Raw genomic sequence first — 16,604 nt, 5'->3', positions numbered from 1 at the left:
TGGCCTGCAAACTCACCAGACCTGAACCCCATAGAGAATCTATTGGGTATTGTCAAGAGGAAAATGAGAAACAAGAGACCAAAAAATGCAGATGAGCTGAAGGCCACTGTCAAAGAAACCTAGGCTTCCATACCACCTCGGCAGTGCCACAAACTGATCACCTCCATGCCATGCCGCACTGATGCAGTAATTAAAGCAAAAGGAGCCCCTACCAAGTATTGAGTACATGTACAGTAAATGAACATACTTTCCAGAAGGCCAACAATTCACTAAAAAAATGTTTTATTGGTCTTATGAAGTATTCTAATTTGTTGAGATAGTGAATTGGTGGGTTTTTGTTAAATGTGAGCCAAAATCATCACAATTAAAAGAACCAAAGACTTAAACTACTTCAGTCTGTGTGCATTGATTTTATTTAATACACGAGTTTCACAATTTGAGTTGAATTACTGAAATAAATGAACTTTTCCACGACATGCTAATTTATTGAGATGCACCTGTATGTACATTTATAGCACTATATTTTGTATTATTTTACCTTTGCATCAAATTACAAAAAAACGAATTAACGCTAATGCGAGGGTGTTCCCAATACTGTGTCTATGGGAGTGACGGTAAATTTGACATCGTTCTCTCTTCTGACTGTCATTACCGGTCTCTCTTTATTATTATTATTATTTTTTTTTTTTTGAAAGTCATGAAAACATTAGCGTGGAGTTTTTCTTTTGCTATTTAAATATATATATTTGTGGTAGTCTCCCAATCACCAATATAGATTTACCCATCTATGATGACTTCCGCTGCTGAGAAATGTAATTTTTGAGTGAACTATTCCTTTAACGACAAGCGGCACCATGTTTAGTACTGTCACTTTAAGAGCTGCATGCATCCCTTTCTCTCTCAACTGTTTACTTTCATTTTAGACAACCAACTGTGTTTAAATGTAAACCTTGTGTGTTTTTGACAGTATTAGATGCAAAAGATAACTTAGTCTAATAATCAGGCGCTGTTTTAGTGTGCATGGTTCATGTGTATATGCGCTCAGAAAAAACGCATGTCAGAACAGCACGTGAATTAAATGTTTAAGCAGATGCTAATAATGTACTTTTGTGATTGCGCATAAGTGCAGTGTCCCGTGAGTGTAACTCTACTGCTGTGTTAATATTTGATGTGAATGCATGTCTCATTGTACTGCATACTGAGGTGGATGCGCCAGAACTGCAACTGATAGAATTTGCGCTGTAGCACAATACTACAATATTTCTTCAAAAGCAGATCGTGGAGACTTTTAATCGTCCACGATCAAAAATTGTCTTATCGCACACCCATAACTACCAAGTATAATCAATCTCACACACACGAACAAGCACATCGAAATCACTTCACACTATTAAGCGGCTGTGTTATGAACATGCAAAACTGTATCGCACATGTGCTACAGTGGTAAATTTATTCATCGCACAGACCAGTTTTTTCGTAGCACATGCATATATGTCGCACTGTACAGTCCTGCCTTTTTACCTTGTCAAAAACTGCTCTTTTCAGAGCAAGCATTTTTGTAGCATTTTCCTTTAAATGTTAATCAGCTCTGTTGACCCCGCCCCTCTCTTCCAAGCCACTCTCTGAGAGACTGTTTACTTTAGCTGCATTCATCGTGAAACTTGCTAATGAGCACATTATTATGAAAGGCAATTTGCAAAGATTCATTAAAAAACCTTATACTCACTTCTTCTGTAAGATTATGAGATGCATTATTTGAATGCTTGGCCAAAGAGATGTGTCTTTAATCTAGATTTAAACAGAGAGAGTGTGTCTGAACCCCGAACGGTATCAGGAAGGCTATTCCAGAGATTGGGAGCCAAATGCGAAAAAGCTCTACCTCCTTTAGTGCATCACTTTGAGGTACGATATCTATATCAGTAAGATCAATTTTAGTAGATTAAAAAAAAAAACACTGGGTGGATCTTTATCATTATCAGATGGTTGTGTACACACACTGCCAACACACATTTCAGTTCAAACAACTTATAAGCATCCAATGACCCCTTTAAGACAGATACTTTAAAAGTGCATCAGATTTGAACATTCATACGATGGTTGTATGTTGTAAAAAAAAAAAAAAATTTTTTAATTATTGGGTGATTACTGGAGTATGTTTTACAAGAAAATACCATATCAGTCTTTCTACTTCAAAATGTAATGTTTAATTTAATGAGTAACTTGCCATTTCTTTGCACTTATTTGTAAAACGTTTACAAGCAGTTTCTGAGGGAAAATTGTTTCAAAGTAAATCCAACACCTACACACTTTTTGTGTTGGGAAGAGTTCGTTCTTCAAGGTATTTTCAAATGTTGTACTAAAAATAGAACCTATATACAGCATGCTAAACATGGCTAGTTATTACTGTGATATATCACAGCATATGAAAAAAAAAAGATTGGCTTTAGATTATTTTTCCAGCATAACTTTAAATTCAGATTTGGGTTTTGCAGAACTCTGTTCATATGCAGCTAGTGTTGCACATCAAAAATGAACATAAAAGCCTTAACACAACCCAACATGTCAAATGAAGTGAGTATTCATCACGATGATTAGAGTCGTCCCCAAAGGGCCACAAAATGATATTGCTGGATGCGGCTCTCAGTCTCCCAGGAGCGCCACTTCACAATTATTATAACAGGCAATTAATTAAACAGCCTAATTGAACAGAGTAACCCCGAGAGAGCACTAGTTTTGTCCTATTTTTAGGAGGTAGCCCTCCTCTGTCCAGTTGTGCATTGGTTAGTCCCGTGTTCATGTCCTGTCTGCTGGCTGTGTGTCGATAGCATCTAGCGTGGCACTTTAGAGGCTTTCTGAGCGGGTCTGTGGAGTCGGCCATTAACATTATCAAGTTATTTATTCTCAGAGCCTCTTTCCACTGGCCTGCATTTTCCATTGCTCTGAATGTCAGAAAGCTCTAGCTGTGATTTTCCATTATTCTCTACACTGTAGACTATACATCCAGCGCCTGGCGCCTGTCCTGATTCGATGAATGTATGCTATACCATCATCTTTAGGATGAAATGCATTGTAATCTGATCAGGAGTCATCTCAACACTGGTCTTTCAAAACTGGTCACCTGTTAAACAAGAATGGCAGAAATATGAGCATTTACTGTATGCCACATGGCTCCATGGACTTTTATGTCCCAGAGAGTATATGATTTTCAGTCAAAAGGCAATTATGTGCAATGATGCTACCATATTTGTATATTTATGATACATAAAATTCTAACTATGAACATCATTTGAAGAAAAAGACTATAATGCATGTACAGTATACAAACTGCTGGACAAACTGTACAAACTGTTTTAAAGTGAGTTAACACATTTTAGCACAGTTATACTTGAAATGACTATTTTCAGATAAAAAATGCACCCATATTGCCGAAACATATTTTGTGGTGCTTTCTAGCCCTGGGAAGTGTGGATAGCTTCCGGCTGCCATGGTTGTGTTGGCATTAAGTGAATGTGTGCTGGAGGCATGTTAACACAGCCCAGAGCCAGCAACCAGCACACAGGTCACGTGATCTCCATGTGTCCTTTCATTACACTGACACTAGCTCCGTTACGATTGACAGGGTCCCTACATAGTGTTCAATGCTCAGCACAGGATGTGTGTTACAATTTCACATAATTTGACAAAATACATTCTCAACACCCTGCAACGTCATCACACACAAAACAACCTTGACTTGTGCCTATTAGAGTTCGAAATACAATTACATCATATACATAATAATGGCACCTCTGCTATGCTTTAAAACTAAATTACTTTTAAATCCCATAAGACTACAAAAAGCCTTATAAGAGTCAAAGCATTCACAACGGTCAGCTTATAATAATGATTTAGCCTATTATTTGAGCTGATGGGTTGGATTTAATCAGAAATGTCTCTTTTTTTTTTGCATTCATCTTTGCATGGTTACAACACGTCCATTAACAAAGAAAAGAAAGTGACCGTGTGTGTCGTGTGTTAGTGAGAAGTGTGTTCGTTCTGACAGTTTGAAGCCACGACTGTGATGAACACAATTCAAAAAGGTAACCATCAGAGAAATCATCCGTTGTTAAAACAAAGAAACCTCATTCATCGTAGGGAAAAAGGGAAACAGGCTGTAACAATTCATAACAACATCAGTTACCTGCTATGTTTACGTATAGTTGTCCTTTTTTTTTTACATTGTCTTTACATTAGAAGCACAACTCACATCAGTAAATTTTACGCCTCAACCACTAGAGGGCCGAATCCTCCCTAGTGCAGCTCTGTTAAACGTTTCTGGTCTCATGAACAGTGCACAGTATTGCAATAAAATAATCACGTGCCTATAGCTTTACCTTTGGGATACATTAAAAAAATGTCCTGTTTCACTCTGGGATACTCAACATTACACAAGTACAATGGCTTTCATGTGGACTTTAACAAAGATGTTTTATATGCAAAACTGTGCCAGTACAGCAGACTGTGTTGTCAGTGTTCAGTGTTGTCATCAGTAAAATCAGATGTTGACCTCTGACACAGGAGTAACCGCTGAGACCGCAGATGCTCGGATCTCATCAGGAGGGTAAGTCGTGTCATAACAAAGCCGTTCACCTTCACACGCTATAGGGAGGAAATATTGACCGAAACTCCGCTAACCTCTCATGTTGGCTTGATCACTGCCATGGTGAAAGAGGTTTCTCTGTCCACTGCTCATATTACAGCTGACGATCACTCACGAGGTGTGTGGCTAAAGAGAGTACTGTGGCTCAGTGTACATAATCAGAATCAGAATGAGCTTTATTGCCAGGTATGTTTACACATACGAGGAATTTGTTTTCGTGACAGAAGCTTCCACAGTGTAACAGAATGACAGTGACAGAACAAAAAACACAGATAATAAAAAATAGAACAAGTAAATAAGGAATAAAAATATATAAATTGACAGTTATATGTGCAGGTATATTACAATAGACAGTTTTTGTGTGTACAGGTACTGAATATTATGTGCAAATTTGAGGTGAAGACTGAGTATGTGTGTTAGATAAATAAGTGTATGAGTGAATAAATCGTGTGTGTTCCACAGTTATTGTTAAGTGTTCATGAGATGGATTGCCTGAGGGAAGAAACTGTTCCTGTGTCTGGTCGTTCTGGTGCTCAGAGCTCTGTAGCGTCAACCAGATGGCAACAGTTCAAAGAGGGAGTGTGCTGGATGTGAGGGGTCCAGAGTGATTCTGCCAGCCCTTTTGCTCACTCTGGATAAGTACAGTTCTTGGAGAGAAGGGAGGGTTGTACCAATGATTCGCTCAGCAGTCCGGACTACCCTCTGAAGTCTTCTGAGGTCAGATTTGGTAGCTGAGCTGAACCAGACAGTTATTGAAGTGCAGAGGATGGATTCAATGATGGCGGAGTAGAACTGTTTCAGCAGCTCCTGTGGCAGGTTGAACTTCCTCAGCTGGCGAAGGAAGTACAACCTCTGCTGGGCCTTTTTCACAATGGAGTCAATGTGAGTGTCCCACTTCAGGTCCTGAGAGATTGTGGTGCCCAGGAACCTGAATGACTCCACTGCAGTCACAGTGCTGTCCATGATGGTGAGTGGGGGGAGTGCAGGGGGGTTTCTCCTGAAGTCCATGATCATCTCCACAGTTTTGAGTGTGTTGAGCTCCAAGATGTTGAGACTGCAGCAGACAGCCAACTGCTCGACCACCTGTCTGTAAGCAGACTCATCACCATCCTGAATGAGGCCGATGAGTGATGAGATGAGATGAGTACACACACCTGTAATGCACATCACTGTTTATCTAAACACCAAACTCACTATTAATATGGTGATCTGTGAGTGATGCACTGCATGACAACAGACTACAGTTACAATAACTAGCCACATTACTCATTGGAAGAATTGGTTATTGTGATCATTGATATAACTCTATTAATACACTATACAAACAATTTAAGCAAAATCTCACAACTTCAGGCCAAAAAATTGTACACTTTTCACATGCACACAGCATTAGCAGCACTGGAAATGACTGAGATTCACTGGAGGAATCCTAGTGGGGGGGGTTTAGAATATACAGTAAATATGTTGTGGCATATGGACACAGAACCAGACTAAAGAAGCAAACAGGAGTTTTATTCACAGTTTGAGCAATATGGGTTATGGCAGGTAAGTAAGCAGCTCTATTAATGGTTGGAATGAGCAATGAGAATCTGCTAATGATATGGCAGGTAAGTAAGCAGTTCCATGAACAGGACTTTCCTTTATTGCAGGTGCAGGAGATCATGGATGGAGGAGCAAGTGGATGGTGAGCACACACCTCATCTTCAGGCTAAGTATCTAGGTAATCCTTACACACATATACAGGAAACACGAAGGAGGGGAAAGCACGGTGGAGGTAATCACAGGAGATACACGCTGGAGGTATACACTGGAGATATTCACTGGAGTTCATCACTGGAGACCAGGAGAACAGATAAGTAGTCCACTTAGCACAAACAAGACTGGACAATGAGGTGAGATTAGATGTGTACTTAAGTAGCAGTCTTAATGAGGGATCCTGATAAGACACTGATAAGATCCTGATGAGGAGCAGTTGTGGCTGCTTAGTATTAAAAGTTGTGACTAGGTGACATCAAAGCCTGCCCAATCCATGACAGTACCCCCTCCCCCCATGGACCTGTCCTGAGGGCCGAAAACCTTGATGTCGAGGCAGCCGATCTCTTCCACGAGGTGCAGGACAATCAGGGTGAGAGTCATGGAAGGCTGGGAGAAGAGTAGGATCTAGGGTATCATCTCTAGGGACCCATGCATGTTATGCCATAACCTTCGACCTCTGCTGGGCCAGGCCATGAACAGGAGTGTGATATGGTTTAAGGAGTAAAACATGGAAAGAGGGATGGATCTTGTAATATGAGGGGAGTTGCAACTGCTGGGTGACTGGGTTTATCTGTCTGGTGATGGTGAAGGAGACAATGAATCTGGGACTGAGCTCCTTGCTGGGCAGCTGTATCCTGGTGGTTGTGGCAGAAGGTTTGTAGGAAACAACCAATCTGCTGGATATTTCTCTCTGTCTGCCCCTTCGACTGGGGATGGTAACTGGAAGAAAGGCTCACAATCAAGCCAAGGAGGGTAAAGAAGGCTTTCTAGACCTTTGAAATTAATTGAGGGCCATGTCTGATACAATGTCCTTGGTGATCCCAACGTATCTGAAGACATGATCGAAGAGGAGTTCTGTCGTTTCCATCAAGGTAGGGCCTTTGAGAAGAAGCAAATGACATGACTTGGAAAATAAATCAGTGAACATCATCATGCATGTGTTATGCTTGATGTAATCCACTCCCAGGTGTGACTACAGATGGTTAGGAATGGGCAGCAGATGGAGTTTTCCGGCTGGTAACTCGTCGAGATGGTGCAGTCAGAGCAGCCATGAAAGAACTTTCTCACATCCCTGGCCATGTTGGGCCACCAGAAGCAATCTTTTCACAGCAAGAGGGTGTTATTGGCCCCTGGGTGGCCAGAGATGAGTGCATGGAGTAGATCAGTGGGGTCCGTTGAGAATGAGGAACATACTGAAGCCCTTGTGGACACCCCACAGGAGCGACTTCAGAGGCATTGGAGGAGGTGGGTTGGTCTTGAGACCACTGGATGGGATTAACAAACAGGGCGGTTACCTGGTTACCCACTGAAGCTAAGCAGGGCTGAGCCTGGTCAGTACCTGGATGGGAGACCTCCTGGGAAAACTAGGTTGCTGCTGGAAGAGGTGTTAGTGAGGCCAGCAGGGGGTGCTCACGCTGTAGTCTGTGTGGGTCCTAACGCCCCAGTATAGTGACGGGGACACTATACTGTCAACAAGCACCATCCTTCGGATGAGACGTTAAACCGAGGTCCTGACTCTCTGTGGTCATTAAAAATCCCAGGATGTCTTTTGAAAAGGGTAGAGGTGTGACATCCTGGCCAAATTTGCCAATTGGCCTCTGATCATCATGGCCTCCTAACAATCCCCATATCTACTGATTGGCTTCATAACTCTGTCTCCTCTCTACCAATAAGCTGGTGTGTGGTGGGCGTTCTGGCTACTATGGCAGCCGTCACATCATCCAGGTGGATGCTGCACACTAGTGGTGGATGAGGAGATATCCCCTGACAATGTAAAGTGCTTTGAGTGCCTAGAAAAGCGCCATATAAATGTAATGAATTATTATTATTATTTTCCATCAAGGTAGGGCCTTTGAGAAGAAGCAAATGACATGACTTGGAAAATAAATCAGTGAACATCATCATGCATGTGTTATGCTTGATGTAATCCACTCCCAGGTGTGACTACAGATGGTTAGGAATGGGCAGCAGATGGAGTTTTCCGGCTGGTAACTCGTCGAGATGGTGCAGTCAGAGCAGCCATGAAAGAACTTTCTCACATCCCTGGCCATGTTGGGCCACCAGAAGCAATCTTTTCACAGCAAGAGGGTGTTATTGGCCCCTGGGTGGCCAGAGATGAGTGCATGGAGTAGATCAGTGGGGTCCGTTGAGAATGAGGAACATACTGAAGCCCTTGTGGACACCCCACAGGAGCGACTTCAGAGGCATTGGAGGAGGTGGGTTGGTCTTGAGACCACTGGATGGGATTAACAAACAGGGCGGTTACCTGGTTACCCACTGAAGCTAAGCAGGGCTGAGCCTGGTCAGTACCTGGATGGGAGACCTCCTGGGAAAACTAGGTTGCTGCTGGAAGAGGTGTTAGTGAGGCCAGCAGGGGGTGCTCACGCTGTAGTCTGTGTGGGTCCTAACGCCCCAGTATAGTGACGGGGACACTATACTGTCAACAAGCACCATCCTTCGGATGAGACGTTAAACCGAGGTCCTGACTCTCTGTGGTCATTAAAAATCCCAGGATGTCTTTTGAAAAGGGTAGAGGTGTGACATCCTGGCCAAATTTGCCAATTGGCCTCTGATCATCATGGCCTCCTAACAATCCCCATATCTACTGATTGGCTTCATAACTCTGTCTCCTCTCTACCAATAAGCTGGTGTGTGGTGGGCGTTCTGGCTACTATGGCAGCCGTCACATCATCCAGGTGGATGCTGCACACTAGTGGTGGATGAGGAGATATCCCCTGACAATGTAAAGTGCTTTGAGTGCCTAGAAAAGCGCCATATAAATGTAATGAATTATTATTATTATTATTAAAGCATTCAAACACAAGACGCGGAAAAACTCAATTGAGAGTTTGCGCGCGAGTTCAGTGTGCACATGGAGAGCCGCGAAACACCAAACTGAGCTCTTCTTCGCTTCCTCCCGTGCCTGAACGAACAAATACACATCACCAGTTTAAACATACAAGCACAAAAAGACATGAAAAGCTTAATTCAGCACACACGCTGTTCTGTGCGTACAGTGTGCATGCAGAGAGCCGCGCCTACAGCCCTTAAACACCTAATTGAGTTTTGTCTTTTGCTCTTGAAACGACAAATATATACAAAATTGTCACAATACCTGTCTTTGCGAGTATCCTTGAAAAAATGGTTGATTATGTCTTAAGTGAAAGTAAACAGTTGAGAAAGAAATGGAATGTGTATCATTATATTGGATGTATTATCTCTTAAATAATCTCTTAAAGTGACCGCGCCTAATTTACTAGCTGCTGTCAGTGTCCTTAATGTTAATCCAAGAAATTAAATAGGAGAAAATCACTCACTGCTCTTTACTGAATTACTTTGTAATTTTAACAAGAATTAATCTATATTTAATTTATACAGTTAAGACTATGCAATGCTATTTACATTTGATTATTCAGTTTCTGTACCTGGACACCTATAAACACCTTTACACTTCAAATTAGGTAGTCTGTCATCGATGACAGTAGCTCATTGGAAAATGATGGAAAATGCCCTTCATTTTGTTTGCACTAATAAATGCTGCTGCCTGCCAGATGCAATCACCAATATGTTGTTCCATGTTTGTTTTTTCTATATCATCATAAATATCGTTATCGCAAATATTCTTGAAATATCATGATATAATTTTGAGGCCACTCCTATTGTTGAGCCCCTACAACCAATGCCTTCACTCCTCAAGTGAGAGCTTAATGGCCAGGAGTTCTCTGTTGTTGATGTCGTAGTTTTTCTCTGTCTGGGTGAGCTTCTTAGAGAAGATGGCACATGGATGGATTGCATGCATTGCAGCTCCTTGATGTTGGTAGGTGTGGGCCAATTATTGACAGCTTCCACCTTCCTCTCGTCCATCTGGATACTATGTTTGCTGATGTTATAACCAAAGAACTGCTGCTTTAAGGAACGGATAGAATTCTCTTGTGGATGTGTTTCAGGACCTTACCGACATGCTGGCAATGTTCAGCCATGCTCTTTGAGTAAATGAGGATATCATCAGTGTAGACTAGTAAAAACTGGTGGAAGAACTCCCAGAGCACCTCATGCATGAAATCCTGGAATACAGAGGGGGCACTGACAAGTTCATATGGCATGAGCAAGTAACCATTGTGGTCGTTGGGTTTTACTAATGCCATCTTCCACTCTTCCCCCTCACGTATAAGAATGAGGTTGTAGGCACTGCAGAGGTCCAACTTGCTAAACACGGTGGCTCTGGAGAGATGTTCAAGGGCTTCACTGTGATTTTTTTGAGGGCACAGTAATCAATAGAAGGCAGAAAGCCTCTGTCCTTCTTTGCCACGAAGAAGAATCTCGAAGCAGCAGGGGAAGTCGAAGGATGCATGCATCTTTGTTCTAATGCTTCCTTAATGCACTGCTCCATGACCTTCTGCTTGGGAGAGAAAGTGGGTAGATCTTCCTGCGGGACACTGGCTCACCCAAAATCAGATCCATGGCCAGTGTGGAGGCAACTCAAACGTTTTTTTGGGGCAGAATACATCACTGAGGGGGGCATAGCAAGCTGGGATATCAACAGACTGTCGTTCCACTGGGCTCTCGATGGAGGTGGAGTTCACTAGTAGGGTCTAGAGAGGATGAGAGTGGAGTTGTGGAACTTGAGGGAAACATCCACGGAAGCAGTCCTCACCCCCTCTTATGGACTTTGTCGATTTTCCAGGAGATGTCAGGGATATGTTGAACTAGCCACAGGCGCAGGCCCTAGGATCACATCAATGGTGAAATGCTCCAGAACCAGAAGATGGGTCTGCTTGGTGTGGAGCTGGCCAATGTGTAGTTGAACAGGTCCTGCCAGGAAACGTGCATTCTTATGGCTTAAAGGTCTTCCTGTCACCAACTGGACTTTGTTACATACCCACCAACACCACAGTACAAACAGAGTCCCTGGGTAAGTTTCCTCTGTCGCTCAGCTGAAGTTAACCAAGTATTATCAACTAGCATTGACTCAGACCCTGGTTCTGGAGTGCTGGTGAGCTCTGGCAGGCGATGGAACACAGACAATTGCTGGTCTTCCATACATAACTGCATACGACTGGCGACAAGGATGGAGAGTTGAATTAACTATTGTATGAATGTTGTATGCTGCCAGATGGAGCCGCAGCCTTGACTGATGCTGATAGGTGGTGAGGAGCAAACGCACATTCCAACCACTGACAGCAGCGAGAGTTCTAAACATGTCATAATTGTTAATAGACATTTTCCCTTGGCAGAGATGATAAAGTTGCTCACCAACAGAAGTGTCTCCGATGGGTTTGCCAAAAACTTCACGAAAACTTCATTGTTATCTGTCTTAGCGCTGGTCTTCCCTTACAGAATATAGACTCCGAACCAGATTAAAGAAGCAAGCGGGTGTTTTTATTCTCAGTTTGAGCAAAACGGGTTATGGTAGGAAAGTAAGCAGTTTTATGAATGGTTGAAATGAGCGATGAGAATAATAACAGGACTTTCCTTTATTGTGGGTGCAGGAGATTGTAGATGGAGAAGCAGATGGATGGTGAGCACATACCTCATCTTTGGGCTAAGTATCCAGGTAATCCTTACACACATATTCAGGAAACACGAAGGAGGGGAAGACATTTTGGAGGTAATTGGAGATACACACTGGAGGTTTACGCTGCAGATATTCACTGGAGTTCATAGCTGGAGATGAGGAGAACAGTAGTCCACTTAGCACAAATGAGACCGGACAAAGAGGTGAGATGAGGTGTGAGCTTAAGTAGAAGTCTTAATAGGGGATTCCTGATAAAATGCAGGTGTGGCTGCTTAGTATTCGGGTGAGCGTGTGACTGGGTGACGTTAGAGCATGGCCAATCCGTGACAAAATACCACTATAATTTAATAATAAAAATAATTTTTAACAAGGGTGTGAAAAAGTCCAATTAATAGTGCACTTATAAATGTGCACTTGTAGTGTACTGTAAATCTTTAAGTATAACATAATATTAGTAAACAAAGGCCACTTAAATATATTTAAAGTGAGTACAATTTCATAGCTATATTTGTTAAGTACACTTAAAAAATGCATTTTGTAATAATATCAGATTAAAAGCACTATATTAAAGCACATGTAAAGTAATTAAATTAAACTTAAAACTAGATTTTCACTGTAGTGTGTTATTTTTAATTAAAGTTTTTTAAAGACAATTTCAAAGACAATAATTCTGACAAAAAGGTAATTCCAAAATTGCATACAAAGACGTATTTAGGTCCAACTTCAGTAGGTCAAAAAACATAACACGTTTTTCAATTCCACAGTGTATGTTGCATAACATGTTGTTCAATTCCACTACTGCGTTACTTTTCCATTGTATTTCTGTGTAAATGCATAAACATACCAGTTTGATTTCTCATGTCACTAGCCTCAAACATGCAACTTCGTTGGCTAATGAATGCAAGGGACCAACGTATTTCTGTCAAAGTTTTAACCCCATAAAACCAATGTTAGAATCCTCTCAGCCTTAACAGCAAACATACTGTTGTCCTTTTTCTATTAATGCAGCATCTAGTCAACAGATTAATTACTTTAGAATGATATGGAAACATGTACTGTAGTATACTGTATACACAGTTTCGTTGTCTGTTTTAAATCGGCATCTGAAGTATCTGAAGTCTCATGTGTCAAAACAAACAGCATGAGTCGTCAGTGATTCCGCCTCTAGAGGCCGCTCTCGTACTGTATAATGACAGCGGACCTTCTCAGCCGCTCCAGCAAAATATGCAGCCCGGAAAAATTATCGCTATGGATTTTTGCAGAAAACTGATAGTTCCATCAGTTGACTAACCGATCAATCGGTCAACCTCTAGTCATCACTCCATCATTTATACTGACACCTTATGCTGATGACAATACAATCCATGTGCATTTATTTGCTGATAAAATAACGGACTGTGTTGATGAATATACTTGCCAAGATGGGGATTTTGACATAACTTTGTGTGTATTTGTACTGAGTAGTGACCGAACTCACCACTCACATGCTGTGTGACAGGTGGCTTTCTGTATGTGTGCTATGGCTGTGTGTGCTCAGAAATGTTTCTGGTGTCTTCAGACAGCAAGCAAGGAAAATCGCTTGAACGTTTAAAGTGGAAAACGCATGCAAATGATAAATGTTCGTTACAACTCTGAACTATAACATCTCTACCAGTTGTCAAATTTCTACTGCTTGCTGCATCTCATTTTGAAGACATTTGTTGGCTGTATAAGTCATTGAGGCTGCCTCATTTCAGAAAAGTAACCATTACATTCCAAAGTAAAAAAAAAAAAATTACAATAATTTATGCCTCACAAGGAAAAAACAGCCAATTTTGTAATGGTTACTTAGCTTATACTAATGATCACTGACAAAATTTTATCTTTGGAGGGAGTAGACATGGAAATTAGACACAGCAAGTATCTCGCTCACGCCTATTCCTGGTTTAAATGCTCAAAAATATGTACAGTATTCAGTATAATAGTGTAATAATGTAACTACAGTGCTGTGTGAAAATGGCTGTTCAAAGCAATGGGTTTCCGGCCTTATCACGATAAATACACTATCTGTAGTAGATCTGGGTAAGGCTAGATGTCATATTGAATTATACATGGATGAAAATTAGGCTATGAAGGGTAGACTTGCAGTCTTTTCAATGGTTCTTGGTTATAAAAATATTGGAGATCCCTCAGCACCCTCATTGTTTTGGGGTCAGTTAGATGTTCTCAGCTTCATGTTTTCAGGAGTTATACCTTCCTTTCAGTTTTTCTTTGGCAAAGAGAAAAGACATTAAACTACTCTTGATTTACCAGAGCAACATAAAATAATGTCAGATTTAGAGTTTAGGTTCAGAAGGTGCACTAGTTCCACCAGAGGATGTCCAGACTAATATTTACAGACACACACAGTGTATTAGAGGTGGATTACACGTCTAACTAACATCACAAAGTGGGTCGTTTCACAGAGACAGGCACACAAACCACAAAGCTGCAAACAGCACATACCTCACAAAGCTTTCATTTTAAAGGCATTATGAAACTGAACTGGTGAATCTGCTTGTCTTATGCAATCCCAAACATTTCTAGAAAGATTCTTCATGAGCCAACAAGAAATAGAGCTGCTTACATCAGCAGCCACTAGATATTTGGATCAATGAGCACGGAGGTAAATAAAAGCACAGCAGTAAATGCAGATATATGATCTGCTGCTTGAGACCATGAATTTTTTAATATTTCTGTAAGACAGCAACTGTGATTAAATAGAGCCACTGCTTCTCAGATGCTTCTCCTGAGACAAAGATCATAGTAATCTCATACGTGTCTCCTCTAGAGTTTCAAAGACATCTCAGTATTTTCTCAACTGTTTCTCAATACTCTGTCAAGATAGTTTTCTCTAAAACAAAATTCTCATCAAATTCTTCCAAGATCGAATGATCAGAGATGGTTAATTTTACAGCTCTATAGTCTCACTGTACATGAACAACAAATGTTTCATTTGAGACAAAGTTAAAAAGAAACATGACTGAGGGTTAAAAGCACAGCTTCTTTTCTCAGGGTTATCAAAACTCTGTGCTAAGCATGAAGCTACAAAACAGCACCAAACATACAGTATTTCAGACTCACAGTATCTCATCGTTGAGCTTTCTAACGAGGCAGCGGCGTGATCGGAGCTTGGTTAATATATCTTTGACTACCTAACACACTGACATTCACTGATATTAAGGAAAGATCACGATGAACTTCTCGTCAACCTAAACTTGCAAAGAAGAAGAAGCTAACTCATTTTCACAGAGAAGGAAAGTGAGAAAAGCACTTACTCTGGAGCATCTGAGAGCCATAGTGCCATTAACATGAACATCCCGTGGCTGCAGCACTAAAAATAGAGCGGCCAGGCCAGTTTGCACTTTTCCATGCGCCCAATGGATTTGTCATGAGAGCGGCACATTGGGAAGCCCCAAGCAGACGCCGGGCCGTGAACTGGGCTCAGATCAGGTGAGGTCAAGCAGGAGCAACAGCTGTGTGCAGATCTGTCCGTCTGTGGGCAGGTGATGGTGTTTTCTCTCAGGTGAATGTGTATCACAGCGTCTGTGTCCGCATTGCAAACACAGCTCTCCGCATTATCCCCACAAATCCTGCATAATCTGTGCCTCAAAATTCATTACGCCATAACTATTGAGCAAAAGGTTATTCAGAACTACTCCCGCTCGCTGAAGGATGTCCTCTATCAAATGGAAAGGTCCAGATTGTTTAGAAGGATGCTAGGGATTCACGGAAGCTTTCTTGAGACGAGGGGGTAACTGGCATAAAAAACATTCAGCTGTTTCAATGTTTATCAGCGTAACAAACGGCACATTCTTTCTGTGTAACTGCACGTTCTCACTGAAGGACTGGCTGAGCTCTGTTTGTGACACATTTTAACCACCGTCTTCGCAAAATAATGAGTGGCAGAGTGAATCTCACTGGAAACTGGATGGGTCATGACTCCAAAATCAAAAAAAAATAATAATAATTAAAAGGATCGTTCACCCAAAATTCTTTTTTTTCTTTCGTTTTAGTTTATGGACCAAAAACATGTGTTTACAGATTTTTCACACTTTAAGCCTTTTTCTGACCTTATTTTTTTACAACATTTAAACAGAAAATGCCATTCACAACCAATTTTACTTACAAACTTTGAATATGCTTCAGAAGATCCCGTGAGAAAAAGAAAGTAAAAATAGTAAATAGTGTTCATTTCAAAATCATGTAAGCACATTGCCCCCAAAATTGTCATTACTGTAATCTCATTAATGTAATACAAGAAACATATGCATCATATATATATATATATATATAATATTATATATTATATAATATTCTATTAAATAATGAACACGTTATTTAAATTCCAAAGTATGATTCTAAGTATACAGACAGAAGAAAAAAAAACAGTGTAGGATTTACTTTGAAACAATTTTCACTTAAATTACATATTCAATTTTGAATTGGATTGGATTTATGTATGTATGTATGTATGTATGTATTTATTTATTTATTACAGTGTTTCATGGAAGTATTTTTGTACTGAATTGAATATTTATTGATTTTAATTTTGTTTGTACTGTACTTATTCAAAATATGAGCCTTAGGTTTAGTAGTAGTAATAATAATAGGTTTTATTTTTTATGCAAAGTATAATTTAAGTATAATTCAATATTTTTTGGTGAAACATTTCTT

At 40.7% G+C, this 16,604-nt stretch overlaps 1 protein-coding gene across 1 annotated transcript in view; it reads right to left on the bottom strand.

Annotated features, from left to right (window-relative positions):
- The window catches only part of LOC107561799 (plasma membrane calcium-transporting ATPase 2), a 175,256-nt gene extending 159,938 nt beyond the window's left edge, over positions 1-15,318 (bottom strand). Inside the window, exon 1 of the mRNA XM_016246288.1 lies at positions 15,206-15,318. The gene's annotated coding sequence lies outside the window, so the exon portion shown is untranslated. The remainder of the gene's footprint in view (positions 1-15,205) is intronic.
- Positions 15,319-16,604: the final 1,286 nt, after the last annotated feature.

Source organism: Sinocyclocheilus grahami, unplaced genomic scaffold (genome assembly GCF_001515645.1).
Source record: "Sinocyclocheilus grahami isolate Dianchi unplaced genomic scaffold, SAMN03320097.WGS_v1.1 scaffold792.1, whole genome shotgun sequence".
In the NCBI taxonomy this organism is placed as follows: Eukaryota; Metazoa; Chordata; class Actinopteri; order Cypriniformes; family Cyprinidae; genus Sinocyclocheilus; species Sinocyclocheilus grahami.
Note: the sequence above shows the minus strand (reverse complement) of the source record. Positions and strands in the feature narration are given on the sequence as shown.